Source organism: Pseudophryne corroboree, chromosome 2, assembly GCF_028390025.1.
Source record: "Pseudophryne corroboree isolate aPseCor3 chromosome 2, aPseCor3.hap2, whole genome shotgun sequence".
NCBI lineage: Eukaryota > Metazoa > Chordata > Amphibia > Anura > Myobatrachidae > Pseudophryne > Pseudophryne corroboree.
In genome coordinates this window covers 521,721,407-521,748,727 of record NC_086445.1, presented here as the reverse complement: position 1 = coordinate 521,748,727, position 27,321 = coordinate 521,721,407, and the positions used below count along the sequence as shown (strand labels likewise).

At 48.4% G+C, this 27,321-nt stretch overlaps 1 protein-coding gene and 1 pseudogene across 2 annotated transcripts in view; both read right to left on the bottom strand.

Annotated features, from left to right (window-relative positions):
- The window catches only part of RLF (RLF zinc finger), a 116,949-nt gene that overhangs the window by 47,225 nt on the left and 42,403 nt on the right, over positions 1-27,321 (bottom strand). The gene's annotated exons all lie outside the window — the stretch shown is intronic.
- LOC135052756 (5S ribosomal RNA) lies at positions 16,628-16,746 on the bottom strand (annotated as a pseudogene).

Here is a 27,321-nt window from a genome sequence, read left to right as displayed (position 1 = left end):
TTCCATACGGAACTTGGAAACTCTCACAAACTTGTTTAGTGACTTGAGGTTGAGAATAGGCCAGAAAGACCCATTGGGTTTCGGTACTAGAAACAGGGTCGAGTAGTAGCCCCTCCCTGTTTGGGAGATAGGCACCGGCACCACCACTCCTGTCTCCATGAGGGATTGGATAACCAAGTGTAGAGCTTGCGCCTTCAATGGGTCCAATGGGATGACCGTTGCGCAGAACTGGCAAGGGGGATGGCTCTTGAAAGAGACCGCGTACCCGTGAGAGACAACTTCCTGCACCCACGCGTCTGAAGTGGCCCTTAACCAGACCTGGGTGAACTGCAGGAGTCGGCCTCCCACCCTGGGGTCCCCCAGGGGGAGGCACGCCCCGTTATGCTGCAGACTTCTCCTGTTTGGAAGCAGGCTGACGGGCAGCCCAGGATTGTTGAGATTTGGACTTACCGGCCTTTGAAGTACGAGGCTTGCTCGAGCACCCCTGACCCTTTGATTTACCAGAGGTCCGAACGGAACGCAAAGTAGTACTTTTAGCTTTCGGAGCAGAAGGAGCAGTGTTAGGAAGGCACGCAGTCTTAGCAGAGGCTAACAGTCACGATCTTATTAAGATCTTCACCAAAAAGTATGTCTCCCTTAAAAGGGAGAGCCTCCAGAGTCTTCTTAGAATCTAGGTCCACCTTCCAGGACAGCAACCATAGAATTCGGCAAGCCAAAATAGACGTAGTGGATGCTTTGGTGCCAGAATACCTGCCTCAGAGGACGCCTCTTCAATATAATGGGAGGCGGTGGTAATATGAGACAGACACTGTTTGGCAATGTCAGAAATATCCAGAGACAGCTCTTCCTCCAGTACCTAGACCCACGCATCAATAGCTTTTGCAGCCCAGGAGGCCGCAATAGTGGGCCTGTGAATTGCCCAGTTGGGGAATAAATACACTTCAGGCATCCCTCCACACGCTTATCTGTCGGTTCCTTCAGGGAGGTGACAGTGGTGACAGGCAGAGAAGAGGAAACAACAATCCGGGCGACAGGGATAGGAAAACGAGCCAACATCTTCCTGGATAGGGCAAACTTCTTTCCTGGGGAGACCCAAGCCTCTTGACGTATGTCAAGTAAAAGGTCAGAGTGAGGAAAAACTACCTTTGCCACCTTCTGACGCTTGAATTTATCAGGCTTTTTTTGATGCAGTAGTGGGATGAGCTTCATCATCAATCTGGAGAACCATTTTGATAGCTTCCACTAATTCAGGGACTTCGATCTGAGGTATATGCTCCCCATCAGAGTCCACCGAGTCAGAATCAGTCGGATCAGTATAGGCCCCATCTTCATCAGAAGTATCTGAAACATAAGTGGATTGAGAGGAGGAAATCACACTTAGAGGACCCCTTAGCCCCAGAGGGCTGAGATGTAGACTTCTGTTTACCCAAGGATTTATTCAAAACCTGTATCTGGTTAGATAGTGTGTCCGCCCTAGGCGGGTTAGCTACAGGGACAATTTGTGGCTGCAATGGCACAGGCAGTCCCGCAGGAGGCACAAGAAGTGTTAGCAAAGTATTTAACATACAAGAAAAGGAGGCCCTTGGTTGGCCATGGGGGCCACAGGTGGAGTGGGAGATGTAAGGGAACCAGTACCCACATCCCCAGCAGCAGGTTCCCCTCTCAGTAAATCTGTGGAAGCAGCACTGCCTGATGCAGGAGCGTCCATGGAATTCCCGCCCTGTGTGGCAGACATTATGAGGAATGTAGCCGTGGGGCACACAGTACAACATAGCCAAACAATAGTAATACCGCAACCCCCTGATTTAGGTGCTAATAAAAGCAGGACACAAACAGAGAAATGAATCGGTATGGGGTGACTGAAAATACACAGAAAAATAAGATTTTACTCACCGGTAAATCTATTTCTCGTAGTCCGTAGTGGATGCTGGGGACTCCGTAAGGACCATGGGGAATAGCTGCTCCGCTGGAGACTGGGCACAGCTAAGAAAGATTTAGGACTACCTGGTGTGCACTGGCTCCTCCCACTATTACCCTCCTCCAGACTTCAGTAAGGATACTGTGCCCGGAAGAGCTGACACAATAAGGAAGGATTTTGAATCCCGGGTAAGACTCATACCAGCCACACCAATCACACCGTATAACTCGTGATATTATACCCAGTTAACAGTATGAACATAACAGCCTCTCAACAGATGGCTCAACAATAACCCTTTTAGGTAACAATAACTATATACAAGTATTGCAGACAGTCCGCACTTGGGACGAGCGCCCAGCATCCACTACGGACTACGAGAAATAGATTTACCGGTGAGTAAAATCTTATTTTCTCTGACGTCCTAGTGGATGCTGGAGACTCCGTAAGGACCATGGGGATTATACCAAAGCTCCCAAACGGGCGGGAGAGTGCGGATGACTCTGCAGCACCGAATGAGAGAACTCAAGGTCCTCCTCAGCCAGGGTATCAAATTTGTAGAATTTTGCAAACGTGTTTGCCCCTGACCAAGTAGCAGCTCGGCAAAGTTGTAAAGCAGAAACCCCTCGGGCAGCCGCCCAAGAAGAGCCCACTTTCCTCGTGGAGTGGGCTTTTACAGATTTAGGCTGCGGCAGGCCAGCCACAGAATGCGCAAGCTGAATTGTGCTACAAATCCAGCGAGCAATAGTCTGCTTTGAAGCAGGAGCACCCAGCTTGTTGGGTGCATACAGGATAAATAGCGAGTCCGTCTTCCTGACTCCAGCCATCCTGGAAACATAAATTTTCAAGGCCCTGACTACGTCCAGTAACTTCCAAGTCCCTAGTAGCCGCAGGCACCACGATAGGTTGGTTCAAGTGAAAAGCTGATACCACCTTAGGAAGAAACTGGGGACGAGTCCTCAATTCTGCCCTATCCATATGGAAAATCAAATAGGGGCTTTTACATGACAAAGCCGCCAATTCTGATACACGCCTTGCCGAAACCAAGGCCAAAAGCATGACCACTTTCCACGTGAGATATTTTAAATCCACGGTTTTGAGTGGCTCAAACCAATGTGACTTTAGGAAACCCAACACCACGTTGAGGTCCCACGGTGCCACTGGAGGCACAAAAGGAGGCTGAATATGCAGCACTCCCTTGACAAATGTCTGAACTTCAGGCAGTGAAGCCAGTTCTTTTTGGAAGAAAATCGACAGAGCCGAAATCTGGACCTTAATGGAACCCAGTTTTAGGCCCATAGTCACCCCTGACTGTAGGAAGTGCAGAAAACGACCTAGCTGGAATTCCTCCGTTGGGGCCTTCCTGGCCTCACACCACGCAACATATTTTCGCCATATGCGGTGATAATGTTGTACGGTTACATCTTTTCTAGCTTTAATGAGCGTAGGAATGACTTCCTCCGGAATACCCTTTTCTTTTAAAATCCGGTGTTCAACCGCCATGCCGTCAAACGCAGCCGCGGTAAGTCTTGGAACAGACAGGGCCCCTGCAGCAGCAGGTCCTGTCTGAGCGGCAGAGGCCATGGGTCCTTTGAGATTAATTCTTGAAGTTCCAGGTACCAAGACCTTCTTGGCCAATCTGGAACAATGAGAATAGTTCTTGCTCCTCTTTTCCTTATTATCCTCAGTACCTTGGGTATGAGAGGCAGAGGAGGGAACACATAAACCGACCGGTACACCCACGGTGTCACTAGAGCGTCCACAGCTATCGCCTGAGGGTCTCTTGACCTGGCGCAATATTTTTCTAGCTTTTTGTTTAAGCGGGACGCCATCATGTCCACCTGTGGCCTTTCCCAACGGTTTACAATCAGTTGGAAGACTTCTGGATGAAGTCCCCACTCTCCCGGGTGGAGGTCGTGCCTGCTGAGGAAGTCTGCTTCCCAGTTGTCCACTCCCGGAATGAACACTGCTGACAGTGCTAACACGTGATTTTCCGCCCATCGGAGAATCCTTGTGGCTTCTGCCATCGCCGTCCTGCTTCTTGTGCCGCCCTGTCGGTTTACATGGGCGACTGCCGTGATGTTGTCTGACTGGATCAGAACCGGCTGGTTTTGAAGCAGGGGCTTTGCCTGACTTAGGGCATTGTAAATGGCCCTCAGTTCCAGAACATTTATGTGTAGGGAAGTCTCCTGACTTGACCAAAGTCCTTGGAAGTTTCTTCCCCGTGTGACTGCCCCCCAGCCTCGAAGGCTGGCATCCGTGGTCACCAGGACCCAGTCCTGTATGCCGAATCTGCGGCCCTCTCTGAGATGAGCACTCTGCAGCCACCACAGCAGAGACACCCTGGTCCTTGGAGACAGGGTTATCAACCGATGCATTTGAAGATGCGATCCGGACCATTGGTCCAACAGGTCCCACTGAAAGGTTCTGGCATGTAACCTGCCGAATGGAATTGCTTCGTAGGAAGCTACCATCTTTCCCAGGACTTGCGTGCAGTGATGCACCGACACCTGTTTTGGTTTCAGGAGGCCTCTGACTAGAGATGACAGCTCCTTGGCTTTCTCCTCTGGGAGAAACACTTTTTTCAGGACTGTGTCCAGAATCATCCCCAGGAACAGTAGACGTGTCGCCAGAACCAGCTGTGACTTTGGAATATTCAGAATCCAACCGTGCTGGTGTAGCACCTCCTGAGATAATGCTACGCCGACCAACAACTGCTCTCTGGACCTCGCCCTTATCAGGAGATCGTCCAAGTATGGGATAATTAAAACTCCCTTTTTCCGAAGGAGTATCATCATTTCGGCCATTACCTTGGTAAATACCCTCGGTGCCGTGGACAGGCCGAACGGCAACGTCTGGAATTGGTAATGACAATCCTGTACCACAAATCTGAGGTACTCCTGGTGAGGATGGTAAATGGGGACATGCAGGTAAGCATCCTTGATGTCCAGAGATACCATGTAATCCCCCTCTTCCAGGCTTGCAATAACCGCCCTGAGCGATTCCATCTTGAACTTGAATTTTCTTAAATATGTGTTCAAGGATTTCAAATTTAAAATGGGTCTCACCGAACCGTCCGGTTTCGGTACCACAAACATTGTGGAATAGTAATCCCGTCCTTGTTGAAGTAGGGGCACCTTGACTATCACCTGCTGGGAATACAGCTTGTGAATTGCCTCTAACACAGCCTCCCTGCCTGAGGGAGTCGTTGGTAAGGCAGATTTGAGGAAACTGCGGGGGGAGGGGGAGGGGGATGTCTCGAATTCCGGCCTGTACCCCTGAGATACCACTTGAAGGATCCAGGGATCTACTTGTGAGCGAGCCCACTGATTGCTGAAGTTTTTGAGACGGGCCCCCACCGTACCTGGCTCCGCCTGTTGAGCCCCAGCGTCATGCGGCGGACTTAGCAGAAGAAGCGGGGGAGGACTTTTGTTCCTGGGAAGTGGCTGTATGCTGCAGCTTTTTTCCCCTACCTCTGCCTCTGGGCAGAAAGGACGCGCCTCTACCCCGTCTGCTCTTTTGGGGGCGAAAGGACTGTACCTGATAATACGGTGCTCTCTTTGGTTGTGAGGGGACATGTGGCAAAAATGCTGACTTCCCAGCCGTTGCTGTGGACACTAGGTCCGAAAGACCATCCCCGAACAACTCCTCACCCTTATAAGGCAAAACTTCCATGTGCCTTTTAGAATCTGCATCACCTGTCCACTGCCGGGTCCATAACCCTCTCCTAGCAGAAATGGACAGTGCACTTATTTTAGATGCCAGCCGGCAAATATCCCTCTGTGCATCTCTTATGTAGAAGACAGCGTCTTTAATATGCTCTACGTTTAGCAATACAGTGTCCCTGTCTAGGGTGTCAATGTTTTCTGACAGGGAGTCTGACCATGCAGCTGCAGCACTGCACATCCATGCTGAAGCAATAGCTGGTCTCAGTATAATACCAGTGTGCGTATATATAGCCTTCAGGAGAGCCTCCTGCTTTCTGTCAGCAGGTTCCTTTAGGGCGGCCGTATCCTGGGACGGCAGTGCCACCTTTTTTGATAAGCGCGTAAGTGCTTTATCCACCCTAGGGGGTGTTTCCCAACGTGACCTATCCTCTGGCGGGAAAGGGTACGCCATTAGTAATTTTTTTGAAATTACCAATTTTTTATCGGGGGAAGCCCACGCTACTTCACACACTTCATTTAATTCTTCAGAAGGGGGAAAAACTACTGGTAGTTTTTTCTCCCCAAACATAATACCCTTTTTTGTGGTACCTGGGGTCACCTCAGAAATGTGTAAAACATTTTTCATTGCCTCAATCATATAACGAGTGGCCCTATTGGACATTACATTAGTCTCTTCGTCGTCGACACTGGTATCAGTATCCGTGTCGACATCTGTGTCTGCCATCTGAGGTAGCGGGCATTTTAGAGCCCCTGATGACCTTTGAGACGTCTGGGCAGGCACGGGCTGAGAAGCCGGCTGCCCCGCATTTGGCATGTCGTCAAATTTTTTATGTAAGGAGTCGACACTTTCGCGTAATTCCTTCCACAAGTCCATCCACTCCGGTGTCTGCCCCGCAGGGGGTGACAACACATTTATAGGCACCTGCTCCTCCTCCACATAAGTCTCCTCATCAAACATGTCGACACAGCCGTACCGACACACCGCACACACACAGGGAATGCTCTGACAGAAGACAGCACCCCACAAAGCCCTTTGGGGAGACAGAGAGAGAGAGTATGCCAGCACACACCAGAGCGCTATATAATACAGGGATTAACTAAATTATATCCCCTTATAGCTGCTATATGTATATTGCGCCTAAATTTAGTGCCCCCCCTCTCTTTTTTACCCTTTCTGTAGTGTAGACTGCAGGGGAGAGCCAGGGAGCTTCCTTCCAGCGGAGCTGTGAGGGAGAAATAGCGCCAGTGTGCTGAGGGAGATAGCTCCGCCCCTTTTTCAGTGGACTTTTCTCCCGCTTTTTTATGGATTCTGGCAGGGGTATTTATCACATATATAGCCTCTGGGGCTATATATTGTGATATATTTGCCAGCCAAGGTGTTTTTATTGTTGCTCAGGGCGCCCCTCCCAGCGCCCTGCACCCTCAGTGACCGGAGTGTGAAGTGTGTATGAGGAGCAATGGCGCACAGCTGCAGTGCTGTGCGCTACCTTGGTGAAGACGGATGTCTTCTGCCGCCGATTTTCCGGATTCTTCTTGCTTCTGGCTCTGTAAGGGGGCCGGCGGCGCGGCTCCGGGACCGAACATCAATGGCCGGTTCCATGCGGTCGATCCCTCTGGAGCTAATGGTGTCCAGTAGCCTAAGAAGCCCAAGCTACCACCAGTTAGGTAGGTTCGCTTCTTCTCCCCTTAGTCCCTCGCTGCAGTGAGTCTGTTGCCAGCAGATCTCACTGTAAAATAAAAAACCTAAAATATACTTTCTCTCTAGGAGCTCAGGAGAGCCCCTAGTGTGCATCCAGCTCAGCCGGGCACAGGATTCTAACTGAAGTCTGGAGGAGGGTCATAGTGGGAGGAGCCAGTGCACACCAGGTAGTCCTAAATCTTTCTTAGCTGTGCCCAGTCTCCTGCGGAGCCGCTATTCCCCATGGTCCTTACGGAGTCCCCAGCATCCACTAGGACGTCAGAGAAAAATACACTGAATTGTATAGACTATGTAGCACTATATATGTACATTTATATTCAAATAAATGTGGACCCTGACGCACTTATCCTCACAGGGTTCCGAAAATATATATGTAATGGTAAGAACTTACCGTTGATAACTGTATTTCTCCCAAGTCCACAGGTTCCACAGGATAACAATGGGATATGATGGAGCGACAGCAGATTGGCACAAACGATCACAAGCTTTCAGGCCTCCCAGGATGCAATGGGCCCATCCATATATCCCCACCCACTTGCTCAGGCAAATCAGTTGGATTCCAAAGCATCTAGGCAGGAGCATCATGTAGAGCCCTAATTAGGTGAGAAGAACACACATGCACACCCTTCCATACAAGAAGGAAGAGGTTAGCGAGTAGCAGGATCCTCAAATCAGGTGCGTCAGGGTGGGATCCCTGTGGAACCTGTGGACTTAGGAGAAATGCCGTTATCAACGGTAAGTTCTTGCCATAACGTATATTTCTCCGGCAAGGTCCACAGGATAACAATGGGATTTCCCAACGCAATTTTAGTGGTGGGGACGCTCCAGATTGGACAGGAGAACCTTTTGCCCGAATACAGCGTCATCAGAGGCAAAAGTATCCAAGCATAATGTCTAATGAATGTGTTAATGGAAGACTATGTGGCTGCCTTACATATCTGTTCTACTGAAGCACCATGTAGTGCTGCCTATGAAGGACCTACCTTACAAGTAGAGTGAACAGAGACATTAGCCGGAACTGGGAGATCCGTTTGAGAATATGCTTCCTAAATCGTCATTCGAAGCCCTCTAGCCGACGTCTACTTATAAGCAGGCCATCCTCTCTTGTGAATTCCATAGAAAATCAAGAGAGAATCTGTCTTTCTGATGGCACTGGTGCGATCCACGTAGATCCTTAATGCTTGGACTACGTCCCGCAACGCATCTCCCGCAGAAAGTCCAGATACCTGAGAAAACCGGGACTACAATTTCTTCATTATGGCGGAATTTCGACCCCACCTTAGGAAGATACGCAGACTTAGTTCTGAGAACGGCTTTATCTGGATTAAAAAAAAAAAAAAAAAAAATCAGAAAGAGAACATGACAGCGCTCCTAAATCTGACACTCTTCTAGCTGATGCATAGTCAGTAGAAAGAGAACTTTAGCTGTCAACCATTTAAGATCCACTTTATTAAGTGGTTCAAACGGAGCAACTTGAAAGGCTTTGAGGACTAGACTTAAGTCCCAAGGCACAGTAGGTCAGGATAGAGGGTTTCAAGAGCCACGCCGTCAACGATAGTCGACCCGATGCCAGTGATAACAAAGACTGCATTAGTAGATCTGGACGTTGAGTGAGCAGAAGTGGAGCATCCATCGACATTCTCTGCAGATCTGTGTACCAATGCCTTCTGGGCCAAGCTGGAGCTATTAGAATCACGGCACCCTTTGCTTCTTTTATTTTCCTTACCACCCTGGTAGCAGGATGATCGAAGGAAATAGATACGCCAGATGAAAATCCCATTTCTCTGACGTCCTAAGTGGATGCTGGGGACTCCGTCAGGACCATGGGGAATTAGCGGCTCCGCAGGAGACAGGGCACAAAACTAAAGCTTTAGGATCAGGTGGTGTGTACTGGCTCCTCCCCCTATGACCCTCCTCCAAGCCTCAGTTAGGTTTTTGTGCCCGTCCGAGCAGGGTGCAATCTAGGTGGCTCTCTTAAGGAGCTGCTTAGAAAAAGTTTTTAGGTTTCTTATTTTCAGTGAGTCCTGCTGGCAACAGGCTCACTGCATCGAGGGACTTAGGGGAGAGAAGTTCAACTCACCTGCGTGCAGGATGGATTGGCTTCTTAGGCTACTGGACACCATTAGCTCCAGAGGGAGTCGGAACACAGGTCTCACCCTGGGGTTCGTCCCGGAGCCGCGCCGCCGACCCCCCTTGCAGATGCTGAAGATTGAAGGTCCAGAAACAGGCGGCAGAAGGCTTTTCAGTCTTCATGAAGGTAGCGCACAGCACTGCAGCTGTGCGCCATTGTTGTCACACACTTCACACCAACGGTCACGGAGGGTGCAGGGCGTTGCTGGGGGCGCCCTGGGCAGCAATGTATAATACCTTATTCTGGCTAAAAATACATCACATATAGCCCCTGGAGGCTATATGGATGTATTTAACCCCTGCCAGGTCTCGGAAAAACGGGAGAAGAAGCCCGCCGAAAAGGGGGCGGGGCCTATTCTCCTCAGCACACAGCGCCATTTTCCCTCACAGAAAGGCTGGTGGGAAGGCTCCCAGGCTCTCCCCTGCACTGCACTACAGAAACAGGGTTAAAACAGAGAGGGGAGGCACTTATTTGGCGATATGTATATATATATTAAAATGCTATAAGGGAAAAACACTTATATAAAGGTTGTCCCTGTATAATATAGCGTTTTTGGTGTGTGCTGGCAAACTCTCCCTCTGTCTCCCCAAAGGGCTAGTGGGATCCTGTCCTCTATCAGAGCATTCCCTGTGTGTGTGCTGTGTGTCGGTACTTGTGTCGACATGTATGAGGACGATGTTGGTGAGGAGGCGGAGCAATTGCCGGTAATGGTGATGTCACTCTCTAGGGAGTCGACACCGGAATGGATGGCTTATTTAAGGAATTACGTGATAATGTCAACACGCTGCAAGGTCGGTTGACGACATGAGACGGCCGGCAAACCAATTAGTACCTGTCCAGGCGTCTAAAACACCGTCAGGGGCGTTAAAACGTCCTTTTACCTCAGTCTGTCGACACAGACACGGACACTGACTCCAGTGTCGACGGTGAAGAAACAAACGTATTTTCCTTTAGGGCCACACGTTACTTGTTAAGGGCAATGAAGGAGATGTTACATATTTCTGATACTACAAGTACCACAAAAAAGGGTATTATGTGGAGTGTGAAAAAACTACATGTGGTTTTTCCTGAATCAGATAAATTAAATGAAGTGTGTGATGATGCGTGGGTTTCCCCCGATAGAAAATTATTGGCGGTATACCCTTTCCCGCCAGAAGTTATGGCGCGTTGGGAAACACACCTTAGGGTGGATAAGGCGCTCACACGCTTATAAAAACAAGTGGCGTTACCGTCTCCAGATACGGACGCCCTCAAGGAGCCAACTGATAGGAGGTTGGAAAATATCCTAAAAAGTATATACACACATACTGGTGTTATACTGCGACCAGCGATCGCCTCAGCCTGGATGGGCAGCGCTGGGGTGGCTTGGTCGGATTCCCTGACTGGAAATATTGATACCCTTGACAGGGACAGTATTTTATTGACTATAGAGCATTTAAAAGATGCATTTCTATATATGCGAAACTCTGGCATCAAGAGTAAGTGCGATGTCCATATCTGCCAGACGATGTTTATGGACACGACAGTGGTCAGGTGATGCAGATTCCAAACGGCACATGGAAGTATTGCCGTATAAAGGGGAGGAGTTATTTGGGGTCGGTCCATCGGACCTGGTGGCCACGGCAACAGCTAGAAAATCCACCTTTTTTACCCCAAGTCACATCTCAGCAGAAAAAGACAGTCTTTTCAGCCTCAGTCCTTTCGTCCCCATAATATCTGCCCAGGGATAGAGGTAAGGGAAGAAGACTGCAGCAGGCAGCCCATTCCCAGGAACAGAAGCCTTCCACCGCTTCTGCCAAGTCCTCAGCATGACGCTGGGGCCGTACAAACAGGTGCGGTGGGGGGTCGTCTCAAGAGTTTCAGCACGCAGTGGGCTCACTCGCAAGTGGACCCCTGGATCCTACAAGTAGTATCCCAGGGGTACAGATTGGAGATTCGAGACGTCTCCCCCTCGCAGGTTCCTGAAGTTTGCTTTACCAACGTCTACCTCCGACAGGGAGGCAGTATTGGAAACAATTCACAAGCTGTATTCCCAGCAGGTGATAATCAACGTACCCCTCCTACAACAAGTAAAGGGGTATTATTCCACACTATATTGTGGTACTGAAGCCAGACGGCTCGGTGAGACCTATTCTAAATGGAGTCACTCAGAGCAGTGATAGCGAACCAGGAAGAAGGGGACTATATGGTGTCCCTGGACATCAAGGATGCTTACCTCCATGTCCAAATTTGCCCTTCTCACAAAGGGTACCTCAGGTTCGTGGTACAAAACTGTCACTATCAGTTTCAGACGCTGCCGTTTGGATTGTCCACGGCACCCCGGGTCTTTACCAAGGTAATGGCCGAAATGATGATTCTTCTTCAAAGAAAAGGCGTCTTAATTATCCCTTACTTGGACGATCTCCTGATAAGGGCAAGGTCCAGAGAACAGTTGGAGGTCTGAGTAGCACTATCTCAAGTAGTTCTACGACAGCACGGGTGGATTCTAAATATTCCAAAATCGCAGCTGTCTCCGACGACACGTCTGCTGTCCCTAGGGATGATTCTGGACACAGTCCAGAAAAAGGTGTTTCTCCCGGAGGAGAAAGCCAGGGAGTTATCCGAGCTAGTCAGGAACCTCCAAAAACCAGGAAAAGTGTCAGTGCATCATTGCACAAGGGTCCTGGGAAAAATGGTGGCTTCTTACGAAGCGATTCCATTCGGCAGATTTCACGCAAGAACTTTTCAGTGGGATCTGCTGGACAAATGGTCCGGATCGCATCTTCAGATGCATCAGCGGATAACCCTGTCTCCAAGGACAAGGGTGTCTCTTCTGTGGTGGCTGCAGAGTGCTCATCTACTAAAGTGCCACAGTTATGCATTCAGGACTGGGTCCTGGTGACCACGGATTCCAGCTTGAAAGGCTGGGGAGCAGTCACACAGGGAAAAATTTCCAGGGAGTGTGATCAAGTCTGGGGACTTCTCTCCGCATAAATATACTGGAGCTAAGAGCAATTTACAATGCTCTAAGCTTAGCAAGACCTCTGCTTCAAGGTGAGCCGGTATTGATCCAGTGGGACAACATCACGGCAGTCGCCCACGTAAACAGACAGGGCGGCACAAGAAGCAGGAGGACAATGGCAGAAACTGCAAGGATTCTTCGCTGGGCGGAAAATCATGTGATAGCACTGTCAGCAGTTTTCATTCCGGGAGTGGACAACTGGGAAGCAGACTTCCTCAGCACGACCTCCACCCGGGAGAGTGGGGACTTCATCGAGAAGTTGTTTCCACATGATTGTGCACCGTTGGGAAAGACCAAAGGTGGACATGATGGCGTCCCGCCTGAACAAAAAACTGGACAGGTATTGCGCCAGGTCAAGAGACCCTCAGGAAATAGCTGTGGACGTTCTGGTAACACCTTGGGTGTACCAGTCGGTGTATGTGTTCCCTCCTCTGCTTCTCATACCAAAGGTACTGAGAATTATAAGACGTAGAGGAGTAAGAACTATACTCGTGGCTCCGGATGGGCCAAGAAGGACTTGGTACCCGGAACTTCATGAGATGCTCACAGAGGACTCAGGGCCTCTGCCGATAAGAAGGGACTTGCTTCAGCAAGTACCATGTCTGTTCCAAGACTTACCGCGGGTGCGTTTGACGGCATGGCGGTTGAACGCCGGATCCTAAGGGAAAAAAGGCATTTCGGAAGAGGTCATTCCTACCCTGGTCAAAGCCAGGAAGGAGGTGACCGCACAACATTATCACCACATGTGGCGAAAATATGTTGCGTGGTGTGAGGCCAGGAAGGCCCCACGAAGAAATTTCAACTCGGTCGATTCCTGCATTTCCTGCAAACAGGAGTGTCTATGGGCCTCAAATTGGGGTCCATTAAGGTTCAAATTTCGGCCCTGTCGATTTTCTTCCAGAAAGAATTGGCTTCAGTTCCTGAAGTCCAGAAATTTGACAAGGGAGTACTGCATATACAACCCCCTTTTGTGCCTCCAGTGGCACTGTGGGATCTCAACGTAGTCCTGGGATTCCTCAAATCACATTGGTTTAAACCGCTCAAATCTGTGGATTTGAAATATCTCACATGGAAAGTGACCATGATGTTGGCCCTGGCCTCGGCCAGGCGAGTGTCAGAATTGGCGGCTTTGTCTCACAAAAGCCCATATCTGATTGTCCATTCGGACAGGGCAGAGCTGCGGACTCGTCCCCAGTTTCTCCCTAAGGTGGTGTCAGCGTTTCATCTGAACCAGCTTATTGTGGTACCTGCGGCTACTAGAGACTTGGAGGACTCCAAGTTGCTAGATGTTGTCAGGGCCCTGAAAATATAGATTTCCAGGACGGCTGGAGTCAGGAAAACTGACTTGCTGTTATCCTGTATGCACCCAAAAAACTGGGTGCTCTTGCTTCTAAGCAGACGATTGCTAGTTGAATGTGTAGTACAATTCAGCTTGCACATTCTGTGGCAGGACTGCCACAGCCAAAATATATAAATGCCCATTCCACAAGGAAGGTGGGCTCATCTTGGGCGACTGCCCGAGGGGTCTCGGCTTTACAACTTTGCCGAGCTGCTACTTGGTCAGGGGCACACCCTGGCTGAGGAGGACCTGGAGTTCTCTCACTCGGTGCTGCAGAGTCATCCGCACTCTCCCGCCCGTTTGGGAGCTTTGGTATAATCCCCATGGTCCTGACGGAGCCCCCAGCATCCACTTAGGACGTCAGAGAAAATAAGATTTTACTTACCGATAAATCTATTTCTCGTAGTCCGTAGTGGATGCTGGGCGCCCATCCCAAGTGCGGATTGTCTGCAATACTTGTACATAGTTATTGTTACAAAAAAATCGGGTTGTTATTGTTGTGAGCCGTCTGTTCAGAGGCTCCTACGTTTGTCATACTGTTAACTGGGTTTAGATCACAAGTTATACGGTGTGATTGGTGTGGCTGGTATGAGTCTTACCCGGGATTCAATATCCTTCCTTATTGTGTACGCTCGTCCGGGCACAGTATCCTAACTGATGCTTGGAGGAGGGTCATAGGGGGAGGAGCCAGTACACACCACCTGATCCTAAAGCTTTAGTTTTGTGCCCTGTCTCCTGCGGAGCCGCTAATTCCCCATGGTCCTGACGGAGTCCCCAGCATCCACTACGGACTACGAGAAATAGATTTATCGGTAAGTAAAATCTTATTTTCATTGACAAGGCATCCACAAAGATCGCTCCGGGATACTTTGTTCTTGCACCGTATGCGGGCACTTTGTTGTTCAGATGGGACGCCATAAGATCTATCTCTGGCAAACCCCACTTGTCTACCAGAGTCTGAAAGACTTCTGGGTGTAGAGCCCATTCGCTTGCTTGAATGGCGTGTTGACTGAGAAAGTCCGCTTCCCAGTTTAGGACTCCCGGAACAAATACTGCGGACAACGCTGGAAGATGGAGTTCTGCCCACTTTAGTATGTGACTTACCTCCTTCATTGCTGTTTGGCTGCGCGTTCCTCCCCGATGGTTGAGGTACGCCCCTGCCGTTAAATTGTCCGAGAGGATCTGGACTGGTCTTCCTTGAAAAGTGTCCTTTGCCTGAATCATTGCCATGTATATGGCCCAAAGTTCTAACGGATTTCTTGGCAGGCAACTTTCTTCTGTGGTCTATTGTCCCTGGAACCATAATATTCCGGACACTGCTCCCCAGCACTGAAGACTGGCATCTGTTGTCAGGATCCTCCTTCTGATATCCAAAAAGGTTCTCCCTTTGTCTAGATGAGATGTCTGTAGCCACCAGGCTGATGACTTTCTTACTTTGTGTGAAAGTACCATAGTCTGTTTCTTTATTGTCTGATGTATTCCATTCCATCTGGCCAGAATCAGACTCTGCCGAGGTCTTGAGTAGAATTGTTCATACTCCACCATGTCGATTGTTTACACCATCAAACCCATCAGTCGCATAGCTGCGTGGATTGATATTGTTTGTGTAACAACTCCTGAGTACTTGACTGTACCTTGGATATCTTGTTCCGAAGTAATCAATTTTTGCAGACTTGAATTCAGTACAGCCCCACAGTGAGTCATCCGTTGTGACGGAACCAGAGATGACTTTGACCAATTTATGAACACCCGTGCCTCTGCAGAAGAGTCACTGTCTGTTGGAGATGGCACAGAAGCTTTTCCTGTGATTGTGCCAGGATAAAAAAAAGGTTGTCGAGGTATGGCAATTTAATTATCCCCTTCTTGCGGTGATAAGCTGCCATAATCATCATAATTTTGGTACATACTCTGGGGGCTGTGGCTAACCCAAAGGGTAAGGTCTGGAACTGAAAATGTTGCTGGAGGATGGTGAACCTTGAGATAACACTGATGGAACAGTGCTATAGGAACCTGTAGGTAAGCATCATGACTATCCAGGGATACCATGTAATTTCATGGCTCCATGAAAAAAAACATGGAGCGCAATGTCTCCATGTGAACCGTGGTACCCAAACTTATCTGTTTGGGATTTTGAGAATGGGGTGAAAGGATCCTTCTGAACCCAAACCCAGTTGGAGTAAAAACCCCTGTCCCTATTGTGCAGGGGTTACTGGAATGACTATTCCTGAGAAAAGCAATTTCTGAACTGCTTTTTGCAAACCCCTGTCCTTCGCCTCTACCCGAGACAGACTGGAACAGAAGAACCTTCAAGGAAGATGCTTCTAGAAGGGAAAGCATAACCTAGAGATAATGCTTCTTGCACCCAGGCATCTGTTTGTAGACTGCTACCAGATCTGTGCAAACTGAAGAAGTCAGCCCCCTATCCTTTTGGGGTCCCCAAGAAGGAGGCCCGCACCATCATGCTGATGGCTTATCCTCTGGTTTGCAAGCTGGCCCTCTGGTTGCCTTTTTGCTTCTTTGCCTTACCAAACTTATTTTATTGGGGCTGTTATGTTCCTTTATGACCGACAAGGCCGAAACCGGACCCCTAGGTTTGGGGTTATATGTGTAAGGAAACGTGACCTTCTTGTAGTCTGTTTCTGGCTCCAGAATATCTGTTAACACCTTCCCAAACAGAAACTTCCAGTCAAAGGCCAAGTTTCCAGAACCTTCTTTGATTTTGAATCAGCCTTCCATGTATGTAAGCAAAAACTGCTCTACGAGCAGCTATTTTTAATGCTGATGCCCTAGAACATTAGTGTCCATATGAGCTATATGGGATTCTTGCTCCCTTGCAGGCGCTGAAAACCTGTCTTCCAGTACCTCAGCCCAGTGTACCTACAGCACCTGGTATTCCAAGGTGGTCTCCCATCCAAGAACTAGCCAGACCCAACACTGCTTAGCTTCCAAGATCTAGTGAGATTGGGCCTATCCAGTGTGGTGTGGCTGTAGATTGCAAGGTGAAGTCATGGCTGGCCTTATGACTGCCCCAGACAGAGACCATATGGTTTTCAGAAAACCATCCCTCTTTTGACGTTGACGGCAAAGGCCATATAGATCTTCACACTATCAATGATATGCGTATCTACTTTAGGAGGCACTTCCTAGTTTTTAACAGTCCCCAGCTGGAAAAAGATATTTGGAATCCCATTTACTGGGAACCTATATTCCTTATCGGGTATAGCCCACACCTTTTCCATGATTTCCATCAGCTGCTGGGGTCCCCCATGAGGAGGCCCTATTTTTTGGGACGTTTAAACCTAGGTACCTTATTTTACTGCTCTCATTTTTTCAGCTATATTAACTGAGCTGATACCCTCTACTTTCTATGCCGAAGTAGAGTATGTAGAGCTTTCAGCGTCTGATGAATCATCATGTGTAGCCTGTGCAGTTGATGATTTATTTACACTCGGTTTATCAGCTTGTTTTATTGGAGAAGCTGTTGTATGGGTTGTATGCATGTATGGGTTAATAGTGAACCCTATTCCCGGTATTGACGCTGTAGGAATTAACCTTTCAGCTATACTGGACAAGGTCTGTGCAAACATCACCCAAGGGGGATCTATCTGTACTTGACGTAGATCAGGGATCTGCCTTGTATTATGCTGAAAAGCAAACCATTTTACACATAAACCATCCTGTACCAGATCAGAGAGAATAATACAGTTTTTGCAAGACATGATATGAGTGTTGGTGTTACTGTAAGTGTACTCTCGTCACTTTTGCCGCTCTTAGACATGATAATCAGCACTTTCACAGTGTACTACACAATTTTTGACTGTAATCACTTTATCGTTCTAAAGTGATATCAATCTGACCCTTACCCATGCACCCGCATTGAGGATCAGAAGACCAACTGACAAACATATATAAAAGTCAGCAATCACACTAGCAGGCAGTCACATGTTCTATATTAGTCATATGAGCACATAATCAACTACGAACACATTTTAAAGTATGTAGGAGTACATATTACTGAATTCTGTTTTATACAGATCTTAACGTATTCAGACGCAATGCGAAGAAAACCACAGTAATGTACACAGACTTATATGCAATAGGCACTTAAATTTAACTATTCATACTGACAAAAGTAGATAGAAATTTAGGGGGTAATTCCAAGTTGATGGCAGCAGGAAATTTTTTAGCAGTTGGGCAAAACCATGTGCACTGCAGGGGGGGCAGATATAACATGTGCAGAGAGAGTTAGATTTGGGTGTGGTGAGTTCAATCTGCAATCTAAATTGCAGTGTAAAAATAAAGCAGCCAGTATTTACCCTGCACAGAAACAAAATAACCCACCCAAATCTAACTCTCTCTGCAAATGTTATATCTGCCCCCCCCCCTGCAGTGCACATGGTTTTGCCCAACTGCTAAAAAATTTCCTGCTGCGATCAACTTGGAATTACCCCCTTAGTGCTGTATAACCCGTTCTCAGAGTGGGATACAGGGAGACTCACCTCACTTCCAAGATCGATCAATACGTTAGCGAACGCTGAGTGGATCGAGACGCTACTAGTGTACACTGCCGCTCCGGGAACTTTTAGTGAACACAGACACACTGTGCATACAGACGCACCGGCCATACAGACGCCTGTATTGCGACCGGGTCTCCTCGCGGTAGCACTTAGTGAACACAAATGCAGCCGCCTATGCTGCGACCGAGACCCCTCGTGGTAGCGTCTGAGATGGAAGTGAGGCAACAGTTCATGGTGGGAGACTCGCGGAAACTGGTCATGAACTGGGGGGAGGGGCGACCAGGAGAGCGTCTAACTCCCCACAGCTGACATCAACCCTAGGGATCGCAGCCTCATATTATTCCTGGTGCCTTATGATCCCTAAGGCCTAGCGCTGGAGCACCCGTGGTGGCGGCGCGTCAGCTACTGTTTGGTAGTCTCCTTCCAATACAGTGCGGCTGTGTCCGTATTTCCAGACTACGGGGAACCGATGCCTTACCTTCTCCCCGTGCTCCGGCCACAGCCTGGTAACCTCTGCTGGACCTGCTAGTATATCCGACACAGACACCCACCGAGACAGCACTGTACACATGGGTAAGCATTGTTGCAACCCGGCGGAGAGTTGTTGGAGCAACTCTTTCCATTATGTGTATAAGACGCTGTTAAGAAAGATCGCTCAAAAACATAGTAAGACTATAAAAATAAAATACGAAAGCTTAGGGCTGCCATAGAATAGCAGCCCTCTGACCATGGTCCGGCTCCTGACGCACCAAACAAAAAAACGATTTGCCTGAGCCAGTGGGCGGGGATATATGGACGGGCCCGTGGTATCCTGGGAGACCTGAAAGCTTGTGATCGTTTAGTGCCAATACGCTGTCGATCCATCATATCCCATTGTTATCCTGTGGATAACCTGTGGACCCAGCCGGAGAAATAATGATAGCAAGGGTGTGATACACTTGAAAAAAAAAAAGAGCACAAACAGTAGCTATATGGCACACTCAGTCAAAAACACACAATGCAGGAATAATATACACAACAATAATACTGGACTGGCAATTTACATACAATATCAGATATGTATATGCAGAGAGATAACAATGCACAGCAGTACTGGATGTATATCCCAGAATAATTGTACCACTTATTCTGTCAACACACTTATTTCTTAACTAACACAGTCAAATGACAGGAGGATACTCAAGTGTCCTGTATAAGCACGGCGCTGGAACAGGCGGCTATACAGAGGATATGGAAACGGGGCCTGGACTGCACACCCTAGCTTATTATAATGGGATGTGCTACTTTGCTGGGACTAAGTACTGTAATACTACAACATAGGAACAAAGGGTGCAGGTGCACCATACACCATTAAAATTATTATAACCATAATATAATATTTGAGGTTCTTGGCATATATTGGCCAGTATATATATGAGCCTGCCCACCTGCTTCACGGTGACCTCATCGGACAGGTCCCTAACACTATAGGGGTTCACCTCCGGGACGCAGAGCACCCCCAGACCACCCCAGCCAAACCACCCCAGGGCATCACACAGAAAAAAGGATAGGAGTGAAAGATCAGTGTTAAGCAAATGAAAGAGGCTGCTGAATGTAAAAGAAAAGAAGAGGACAGCAGTAAAGTGTTAGAATGTGAAGTTTAGCTGAGCAGTGTTAGAAGTGTAAAAAATATGTGAAAAAAAGCTACATAAATATAAAACAAACACAATGTGATATAAGTGTTAAAAGTAAATGTAAGGTGGTGGTGCCCCAAGGTGGCCCAGCCAGAGCAATATAGGGAGCTCCACGCCCCAAAAGCTCACCCCCAAACTGACTTTGTATATAATTAAAAGGATCATACCTATGTCTTTTGTGCAGTCAGAATGTGCTGGTTCCCTGTTTAAAAGCCTGAGAGGCAGTGGGTGGGGTGCTAATCCAGAGATGAGGGCTGTCCCAATCCCTCAGGTGTGTATACACACATAATATAGACTATATGGAAACGGGGCCTGGACTGCACACCCTAGCTTATTATAATGGGATGTGCTACCTTGCTGGGACTAAGTACTGTAATACTACAACATAGGAACAAAGGGTGCAGGTGCACCATACACCATTAAAATTATAACCATAATATAATATTTGAGGTTCTTGGCATATATTGGCCAGTATATGAGCCTGCCCACCTGCTTCACGGTGACCTCATCACCTTACATTTACTTTTAACACTTATATCACATTGTTTGTTTTATATTTATGTAGCTTTTTTCACATCTTTTTTACACTTCTAACTGCTCAGCTAAACTTCACATTCTAACACTTTACTGCTGTCCTTTCTTTTACATTCAGCAGCCTCTTTCATTTGCTTAACACTGACCTTTCACTCCTATCCTTTTTTCTGTGTGATGCCCTGGGGTGGTCTGGGGGTGCTCTGTGTCCCGGAGGTGAACCCCTATAGTGTTAGGGACCTGTGCGATGAGGTCACCGTGAAGCAGGTGGGCAGGCTCATATACTGGCCAATATATGCCAAGAACCTCAAATATTATATTATGGTTATAATAATTTTAATGGTGTATGGTGCACCTGCACCCTTTGTTCCTAGGCTATACAGAGGAGACAGCACCCAGCATACCCATAGAGAGCAGCCCTTAGCTAAAAATGGCGCCAGGTCTCAGCAGGGAGTGGAGAGGAAAGTGAAAGCAGCTCCACGGAGCTGGAGGGAGGGGCTACAAGCAGCGATCTATCCCCCACAGTGCTGGACTTCACCACCAGTATTTAGTGGAGCCTAAAATATATGCCTGTGCTCCGTTTACTGCCCTGGTGGATATAGTCCCTGAGCATTACAGTGTCCACACCAGCCGCGCGGTCAGTCTCCCATGGGCTGTACGCAAATCGCGATTTGTACCCGGCAGGTCCCCCTGGGGGACCCTCTTACCTCCTCCCCAAGTCCAGCAGCCACACGATCCTGGAGATGATGCAGCTGCTGTGTGCCAAAATACCGGTGCGTCTCCGCTGTAAGCACCCAGGAACCAGGCCGCGGGAGTATACAGCGCCGCAAAGGGGAGGTGATGGAGCCACAGCACGGCATGTCTCCCAGACATAGAAGTGTTGCGGCTCAGTCAGCATAGTAAAAGCTTTCTTCATTTTTCAAAGTCTTCAGGGCTGCCCCTCTGTTAATGACCTGCACAGCAGGCACCAACTGTAAAACTGATCTCCTGTGCATGGAGGAGGGGTTATATAGAGGAGGCGGTGCAGTGCATCCTGGGAACAGTCAAAGTTTTTAGCCTGTTGGTGCCTCGGATCAAGATCCAACTCTACACCCCGATGTTATTCCCTGTGGAATACCAGTGTACCCTGCTGCAGAAATTTTAATACTAGAGCAAGGGAGTCCAAACTTTTTTCTAGAAATGCCATATTAAGAAAATTACTTTCAACATAGGGCCACACATTTTTTTCTCCCAGCCTCCTAGCAAATTACCCTTACCTTTATACAAAATCACACTTACAAGTTTCAAAAAAAGTGAATCCACAGCATGTAAAAACAGAATATAAAAAACAGCCACATCAAACTACCATATTGCAGTAATACACTAAAGTCAAGCCATGGCATGGCATCTGTCCGTCACTTACAACAAACAAAACAAAAAATAAATAAATAAAATAAGAATTTACTTACCGATAATTCTATTTCTCGGAGTCCGTAGTGGATGCTGGGGTTCCTGAAAGGACCATGGGGAATAGCGGCTCCGCAGGAGACAGGGCACAAAAGTAAAGCTTTTACAGGTCAGGTGGTGTGTACTGGCTCCTCCCCCTATGACCCTCCTCCAGACTCCAGTTAGGTACTGTGCCCGGACAAGCGTACACAATAAGGGAGGATTTTGAATCCCGGGTAAGACTCATACCAGCCACACCAATCACACCGTACAACTCGTGATCTAAACCCAGTTAACAGTATGATAACAGAGGAGCCTCTGAAAGATGGCTTCCTAAACAATAACCCGAATTAGTTAACAATAACTATGTACAAGTATTGCAGATAATCCGCACTTGGGATGGGCGCCCAGCATCCACTACGGACTCCGAGAAATAGAATTATCGGTAAGTAAATTCTTATTTTCTCTATCGTCCTAAGTGGATGCTGGGGTTCCTGAAAGGACCATGGGGATTATACCAAAGCTCCCAAACGGGCGGGAGAGTGCGGATGACTCTGCAGCACCGAATGAGAGAACTCCAGGTCCTCCTTTGCCAGGGTATCAAATTTGTAAAAATTTACAAACGTGTTCTCCCCTGACCACGTAGCTGCTCGGCAGAGTTGTAATGCCGAGACCCCTCGGGCAGCCGCCCAAGATGAGCCCACCTTCCTTGCGGAATGGGCCTTAACAGATTTAGGCTGTGGCAGGCCTGCCACAGAATGTACAAGTTGAATTTTGTTACAAATCCAACGAGCAATCGACTGCTTAGAAGCAGGTGCACCCAACTTGTTGGGTGCATACAGTATAAACAGCGAGTCAGATTTTCTGACTCCAGCCGTCCTTTAAATGTATATTTTTAAGGCTCTGACAACGTCCAACAACTTGGAGTCCTTCAAGTCGTCTGTAGCCGCAGGCACTGCAATAGGCTGGTTCAGGTGAAACGCTGATACCACCTTAGGGCAGAGCTGCGGACGCGTCCGCATTTTCTCCCTATGTCGAATGGAAAATTAAATAAGGGCTTTTATAAAACAAAGCCGCCAGTTCAGATACTCTCCCGGCCGAAGCCAGGGCCAGTAACATAGTCACTTTCCATGTGAGATATTTCAAATCCACATTCTTTAGTGGTTCAAACCAATTGGATTTGAGGAAATCTAAAACTACATTTAGATCCCACGGTGCCACCTTAGGCACCACAGGAGGCTGTATATGCAGTACTCCTTTGATAAAAATCTGGACCTCAGGGACTGAGGCCAATTCTTTTTGGAAGAATATTGATAGGGCCGAAATTTGAACCTTAATAGATCCCAATTTGAGACCCATAGACAATCCTGATTGCAGGAAATGTAGGAAAACGACCCAGTTGAAATTCCTCCATCGGAGCACTCCGCTGCTCGCACCACGCAACATATTTTCGCCAAATACGGCGATAATGCTTCGCGGTGACTTCCTTCCTTGCCTTTATCAAGGTAGGAATGACTTCTTCTGGAATGCCTTTTCCTTTTAGGATCTGGCATTCAAACGCCATGCCGTCAAACGCAGCCGCGGTAAGTCTTGAAAAAGACAAGGACCCTGCTGAAGCAGGTCCCTTCTCAGAAGTAGAGGCCACGGATCGTCCGTGACCATCTCTTGAAGTTCCGGGTACCAAGTCCTTCTTGGCCAATCCGGAGCCACTAGTCTTACTCCTCTTTGCCGTATAGTCCTCAATACCTTTGGTATGAGAGGCAGAGGAGGAAACACATCTACCGACTGGTACACCCAAGGTGTTACCAGCGCGTCCACAGCTATTGCCTGCGGATCTCTTGACCTGGCGCAATACCTGTCCAGTGTTTTGTTGAGGCGAGACGCCATCATGTCCACCATTGGTTTTACCCAACGGTTTAATAGCATGTGGAAAACTTCTGGATGAAGTCCCCACTCTCCCGGGTGAAGGTCGTGTCTGCTGAGGAAGTCTGCTTCCCAGTTGTCCACGCCCGGGATGAATACTGCGGACAGTGCTATCACGTGATTCTCCGCCCAGCGAAGGATCCTGGCAGCTTCTGCCATTGCCCTCCTGCTTCTTGTGCCGCCCTGTCTGTTTACATGGGCGACTGCCGTGATGTTGTCCGACTGGATCAACACCGGTCTTCCTTGAAGCAGAGGTTCCGCCTGGCTTAGAGCATTGTAGATTGCTCTTAGTTCCAGAATGCTTATGTGAAGAGACTTTTTCAGGCTCGACCACACTCCCTGGAAATTTCTTCCCTGTGTGACTGCTCCCCAGCCTCTCAGGCTGGCATCCGTGGTCACCAGGATCCAATCCTGCATGCCGAATCTGCGGCCCTCCAATAGATGAGCCTCCTGCAACCACCACAGAAGGGATACCCTTGTCCTCGGCGACAGGGTTATCCGCAGGTGCATCTGAAGATGCGACCCTGACCATTTGTCCAACAGATCCCTTTGCATGGAATCTGCCGAAAGGGATTGCTTCGTAAGAAGCTACCATTGTTTCCCAGGACTCTTGTGCATTGATGTACAGACACCTTTCCTGGTTTTAGGAGGTTCCTGACCAGGTCAGATAACTCCTTGGCTTTTTCTTCGGGAAGAAAAACCTTTTTCTGAACTATGTCCAGAATCATCCCCAGGAACAGCAGACGAGTTGTCGGCATTAATTTGGATTTTGGAATATTCAGAATCCATCCGTGCTGCTTTAGCACCTCTTGAGATGGGTTTAGCACTATCTCTAGCTGTTCTCTGGACCTTGCCCTTATTAGGAGATCGTCCAAGTATGGGATAATTAATACGCCTTTTCTTCGAAGAAGAAATATTATCTCGGCCATTACCTTTGTAAAGACCCGAGGTGCCGTGGACAAACCAAACGGCAGCGTCTGAAACTGATAGTGACAGTTTTGTACAACGAACCTGAGGTACCCCTGGTGTGAGGGGTAATTGGAACGTGGAGATACGCATCCGTGATGTCCAAGGATACCATAAAGTCCCCTTCTTCCAGGTTCGCTATCACTGCTCTGAGTGACTCCATCTTGAACTTGAACTTCTTTATGTACAGGTTCAAGGACTTCAGATTTAGAATAGGCCTTACCGAGCCATCCGGCTTCGGTACCACAAAAAGAGTGGAATAATACCCCTTCCCTTGTTGTAGAAGAGGTACTTTGACTATCACCTGCTGAGAATACAGCTTGTGAATGGCTTCCAAAACCGTCTCCCTTTCTGAGGGGGACGTTGGTAAAGCAGACTTCAGGAAACGGCGAGGTGGCTCTGTCTCTAATTTCAACCTGTACCCCTGAGATATTATCTGCAGGATCCAGGGATTTACCTGCGAGTGAGCCCACTGCGCGCTGTAATTCTTGAGACGACCGCCTACCGCCCCCGAGTCCGCTTGCGAAGCCCCAGCGTCATGCTGAGGCTTTTGTAGAAGCCGGGGAGGGCTTCTGTTCCTGGGAAGGAGCTGCCTGTTGCTGTCTCTTCCCTCGTCCTCTGCCTCGTGGCAGATATGAATAGCCCTTTGCTCTCTTATTTTTAAAGGAACGAAAGGGCTGCGGTTGAAAGGTCGGTGCCTTTTTCTGTTGGGGAGTGACTTGAGGTAGAAAGGTGGATTTCCCGGCCGTAGCCGTGGCCACCAAATCCGATAGACCGACCCCAAATAACTCCTCTACGCATCGCCTGTCCACTGTCGTGTCCATAAAGCTCTTCTGGCCGAAATGGACATAGCACTTACCCGTGATGCCAGTGTGCAGATATCTCTCTGTGCATCACGCATATAAAGAAATGCATCCTTTATTTGTTCTAACGACAGTAAAATATTGTCCCTGTCCAGGGTATCAATATTTTCGATCAGGGACTCTGACCAAACTACCCCAGCACTGCACATCCAGGCAGTCGCAATAGCTGGTCGTAGTATAACACCTGCATGTGTGTATATACCTTTTTGGATATTTTCCATCCTCCTATCTGATGGATCTTTAAGTGCGGCCGTCTCAGGAGAGGGTAACGCCACTTGTTTTGATAAGCGTGTTAGCGCTTTGTCCACCCTAGGAGGTGTTTCCCAGCGCTCCCTAACCTCTGGCGGGAAAGGGTATAAAGCCAATAACTTCTTTGAAATTAGCAGTTTTTTATCGGGGCACCCCACGCTTCATCACACACGTCATTTAATTCTTCTGATTCGGTAAAAACTACTGGTAGTTTTTTCACACCCCACATAATACCCTGTTTAGTGGTACCTGTAGTATCAGCTAAATGTAACATCTCCTTTATTGCCAAAATCATATAACGTGTGGCCCTACTGGAAAATACGGTTGATTCGTCACCTTCACCACCGGAATCAGTGCCTGTGTCTGGGTCTGTGTCGACCGACTGAGGCAAGGGACGTTTTACAGCCCCTGACGGTGTTTGAGGCGCCTGGACAGGCACTAATTGAGTGTCCGGCCGCCTCATGTCGGCAACGACTGCTTAAGCGAGTTGACGCTATCCCGTAATTCCACAAATAAAGGCATCCATTCTGGTGTCGACCCCCTAGGAGGTGACATCCTCATATTTGGCAATTGCTCCGCCTCCACACCAATAACGTCCTCATACATGTCGACACACACGTACCGACACACAGGGAATGCTCTATACGAAGACAGGACCCACTAGCCCTTTGGGGAGACAGAGGGAGAGTCTGCCAGCACACACCAAAAAGCGCTATATATGACAGGGATAGCCTTATGATTAAGTGCTCCCTTATAGCTGCTTTTATATTAATATATTGCCATTTATTTTGCCCCCCCTCTCTGTTATACCCTGTTTCTGTAGTGCAGTGCAGGGGAGAGACCTGGGAGCCTTCCTGACCAGCGGAGCTGTGACAGAAAATGGCGCCGTGTGCTGAGGAGATAGGCCCCGCCCCTTTTCCGGCGGGCTCGTCTCCCGCTATTTAGTACATTTAGGCAGGGGTAAATATCTCCATATAGCCTCTGGGGCTATATGTGAGGTATTTTTAGCCTTTTTAAAGGTTTTCATTTGCCTCCCAGGGCGCCCCCCCCCCAGCGCCCTGCACCCTCAGTGACTGCCGTGTGAAGTGTGCTGAGAGGAAAATGGCGCACAGCTGCAGTGCTGTGCGCTACCTTAAGAAGACTGCAGGAGTCTTCAGCCGCCGATTCTGGACCTCTTCTTGCTTCAGCATCTGTGAGGGGGCCGGCGGCGTGGCTCCGGTGACCATCCAGGCTGTACCTGTGATCGTCCCTCTGGAGCTTCATGTCCAGTAGCCAAGAAGCCAATCCATCCTGCACGCAGGTGAGTTCACTTCTTCTCCCCTCTGTCCCTCGTTGCAGTGATCCTGTTGCCAGCAGGAATCACTGTAAAATAAAAAAACCTAAGCTAAACTCTCTAAGCAGCTCTTTATGAGAGCCACCTA